This window comes from Salvia miltiorrhiza, chromosome 2 (genome assembly GCF_028751815.1).
Source record: "Salvia miltiorrhiza cultivar Shanhuang (shh) chromosome 2, IMPLAD_Smil_shh, whole genome shotgun sequence".
NCBI classification, from domain to species: domain Eukaryota; kingdom Viridiplantae; phylum Streptophyta; class Magnoliopsida; order Lamiales; family Lamiaceae; genus Salvia; species Salvia miltiorrhiza.
In genome coordinates, this window is record NC_080388.1 from 52,144,688 (window position 1) to 52,149,098 (window position 4,411).

Here is a 4,411-nt window from a genome sequence, read left to right on the forward strand (position 1 = left end):
CACCTCCTTGTTTAGTCTAAATAGCTCTAGCATAATGAATTATGATAATCACTAGATTGAACTACTAATCCTTGTGGGATACGACCTTGCTTCCATATATTACAACTACCCGTATACTTGCGGCGTGGTGAAAATATTAGCGAACAGAAACAAGAGGAGTAATCCCGGCAAGGCGAAGATACCCTACAATCATCATAAAAGAGTAAGTTATTGGTACCATTTTAGTTAAAATGACTAAAGTACCCTTTAAAAAATTATTGATGTTGATTTATTTACTTTTTATCTTTTTTAATATCTTTTGGGTCATTTCTTCTAAATAAATCAAAAAATTAAATAAAAATGTTTGAAAATAAACTAATGGTATGTGTTCGCTATTTATTTTCACCACGCCGCAAGTATACGGTGTAGTTGCAATAAGTGGAAGCAAAGTCGTATCCCACAAGGATTGATGAATTCAAACTTCTAAATACTATTAATAAGTTGTTTTCAATCTATTTAAACAATCAAAGATGAAGAGATATTGAAATCTAAATCAAAGCTAAATTAAAGCAAGCAAACTAAATAACAATAACATATGAAAAAATTAATAAATTGGGGAATGATTAGAAGGAAAGTTATCCTAGGGACTAGATTTCGATGGATAGTAATGAATTTCAATCTAAAGCAATATTAATCTTGATATGGCCTACTTATTGTAACACCCCGATTTTTCCTAATAGGATTTCCCGAGATACTTGAACTTAGAATATTATTTAAGTGAATTTCTCGCCCGGATAAAATTTTTATTGATAAAAAAAGGGGGTATTTCTTTTAGTAAAAGATTTTATCAAATTTTACCAAAAGAGATTAAATGCAAATACGTGACTATGTGAATATATTTCATATTACATTTTTTTTTCATTTACTTTTAGTTTGAATTGGGCCTAAATAGAATTATTATACTAACTTATCTAGTTTGGGTCTTACTTATTTTTGAGTTAAGATTATGTGTATTTTGTAAGCCCATTTTGATCCATAATTTTTTTTTCATTCATGTCAGCCCACATGCCTTATTAAATTTTGTAGATTTTTTACTTTTGATTTTGTAGAGAGATTATGTGTTATGGTTTTTGGCAGCAGCCATTTGTCCTCATTCATCAAAAATTCATCCACGTATCACTCCACATTTTCACCACATTGTGAACCAATCACTTTACATGCATCTGCAACTCACCACATTTTGAACCAATCACTTTACATGCATTTTTCTCTCATGAAATAAATTTGCCAAAACTCAAGATCAGATCATTCACAGAAAATCCAATTATCATCAGCTTTCTTTCCTCTCCAAAAATTCATTCAAATCACAAGCATCTCTTCAAGAAAGTACACAGTCTGTAAGTATATTTCTCAAGTGCTTTTTTCCAATGCATAAGAAAAGACTGAATTTTTGCATAAGAAAGATTGAATTTTTTTTAAGAAAAGATTAAAAATTTCTCAACACCATTTCAAATGAAATAGAAGACTAGAATGTGATAGAGGGTTTTGAGATGATTTGGGGAGGGGTGTTGGGCGTCGATTGGTAGCCGGAGAAGGCGAGCGGCTGCTCGGCGTGGCAAGAGGGAGGAGGCCGTCTGCCACGGCGGCGGCGCTTGATTTATGCCTAATTGTTCTAATTTTAGGGGTTTGCATGTGCTTATTTTAATATTAATCTTCTGGAAATTGGTGCGTTTTATGGTCTATTTTATGCCTTGCAGGAGATTTAGGTTTTTGAGATGAAGAGTGCAAATCTTGGAGAATTTGGGCTAAGAATCGTGTGTTTGTGCACACTCTAGCATGGAAGAGAAGTAAAGCCCCCGTGCCGGAACCGAGAAGGCCCGCGCCAGAGATAAAACCTCGCGCGGAAGCCAGAGTAGAGGAATCGAAGCGCCAGAGAAATCGAAGCGCCAGAGGAATCGCTATGCCAGAGGAATCGAAGCGCCAGAGGAATCGTTATGCCAGAGGAATCGAAGCGCCAGAGGAATCGCTATGCCAGAGGACTCGAAAACGCCAGCGAAGTTAATCTCCAGTGCAGCGAAGTCTCGCCAGAGAAATCAATCGCCAGAGGACCCCGAGGCCAGAGCAGAGAAGTCAGACAGAGCAGAGAAGTCAGCCAGAGCAGAGAAATCAAGAGGCCAGAGAAACCGGGAGTCAGAGCGGACAAGTGCGCCAGAGCGGAAGCCGTTTCTCTGGCGATAGCAGCGTATTCGGCCAGAATGGAGATGATTTCCAAAGCGCACGTCATAGCTGGAGTTACCTTATCATCTACGATTCTATTCCTTTTAGAGTCCGGCTTTACATGGTAATTTCCATGGTGATCTAGAGGGATTTGAAGTCTATAAATAGGGCCATACTTTTCATTGTAAAAAATCCATTCAAATTCTTGCCCTAGTTTTAGACGCCATCTTTGCAATCTGTTGGCATCCGAAGCTTAGGAATTTACTTGCTTTCATAGTTTCGAGTTTTTATTGTTCTAAGTTAGATTTCAAATTCGTTTTTAGTTTAGTTTCTTGGATTGTGATTGAGTGACACAATTACAAGTTCAAGACAATTACGGTATTTCGTATTTCAATTCAAGTTATTTTCGTTTAATCATGTTTATGCTTTTCATTATTGGTTATGCTTTCTTTTCAATTATGCAATTTAAATTATGCACCTTAGTTTCATGCCTAGATTAGAAGTCTTTAAATTTATAAGTATTTAATTTCTTAAGTTAGGTTTAATTCAAGTTGTTTAAATTATTGCTTAGGTTAAGTTCAATTTACGTTTAAGTTTAAGATACGTTTTTAAATCAAAAACCTTTACTGCTTTCTTTTATTGCTTTTTCTTACGATATTACTAAAAGCCCTTAAAGACTTTCCTTGAGAGATGACACTGGGTCAACTTACCATCGCTAGGATGTCCTTGTTCTATTGCAAGTCAACTTAGAGGTGTTTCTAGTTGAGTTAAATTTTGGCGCCGTTGCCGGGGAAAGTTTTAGGCGTTTTAGTTGTGTCGTTTTTACTTGCTTTATTTAATTTTTGTTTTTACGTTTCTTCCACTCGGTGCGTTTAATCCGTTTGTTCAGTGTTGTGCATGCAGGGACGCCGTAGTCTTAAAGGCAAATTGGTGTCCCCTTTGCATAGTACGAGCGAAGGGATTTTCAGGAAGAATAGTTGCAAGGGAGTGTTCGGTGACGACGGAGCAGACGGTTCTAACTCCAGTTCGGACGAAGACGCACGTGACAGAACTGACGATTTCTACTCTGGTTCTGAATCTGACTCTGAAGTTCCAGAGCATACCATAGAGACAAGGGAGGAAGAGGCCAGCTCTGTCGACTTCCATACTAAGCATAACGCGACTAAGGAGGACACCGGCGCTACCAATACAGAGCAGACCGCAGCCACGGCAGAACACACTAAGGAGGAAGAGGCCAGCTCTGCCAATTTTTGCACCAAGCAGAATTTAAACAAGGAAAAGAAGGAGATGGCCAAGAACACGGAATATATGGGAGACTTCACCAGGCCGGTAATTGGAGATACCAACACGTCGGCAATCGTGCTCCCCACTGCTGTGAGAAACTACAATCTCAAACCTAATGATTCGAATCTGCTGCCGGTGTTCCACGGAATGCCAAGCGAGGATGCGCTGCAATTCATCCGGGATTTTTGCACACAAGTGCAAACAATCCCTCTACTTACTCTTACGGAGGATCAACTCAAGCTCAAGTGCTTCCCCTACGCACTTAAAGACCGGGCGAGGACGTGGATGCTATCTCTGCCGCCAAACTCTATCACTACATGGGGAGATGCTTGTGAAAAATTCATGCTGAAATACTACCCAAGTCACAAGACACAGGAGCTGAGAACGAAAATAATGGAGTTCACCCAAGGAGCGGACGAGCCTTTGCATGAAGCTTGGGAGAGATATGAAGAACTTCTCCGTCAATGCCCTCAACATCAATTCACTAATGTTATGTTGATGCAGTTCTTCTACGATGGGTTAGTGCAAACTGCCCAATTTATGGTGGATAGCACGGCAGGAGGGAACATAGCTCGGAAAACTGCGGCAGATCTGAAAGAGATTTTCAAGACTTTAGCCGAGAGCTCCCAACAAAAGTCAGTCCGAGGACGGAGAGTAGAGGCTAGTGCCGTGACAAATCAGTTCGAGATGCAGCAACAATTGGCCTCGATCATGCGAGAAGTCCAACAGCTCAAGATGGAAAAGATGGAAAATCCTCCAGTTCAGAGCTCAGCACCGCCGATGACAACTCAGCCAATTCCAGCTCTGCCGACGCCAGCCCCGCCGAACCCAGCCCTACAGTACGTTGAGCCCTGTGGTATTTGTGGAGATTTCAGCCATGGAGCTAATGAGTGCCATAGAATGGGAGAGTTTACTCCGGAAGGACAAGCTG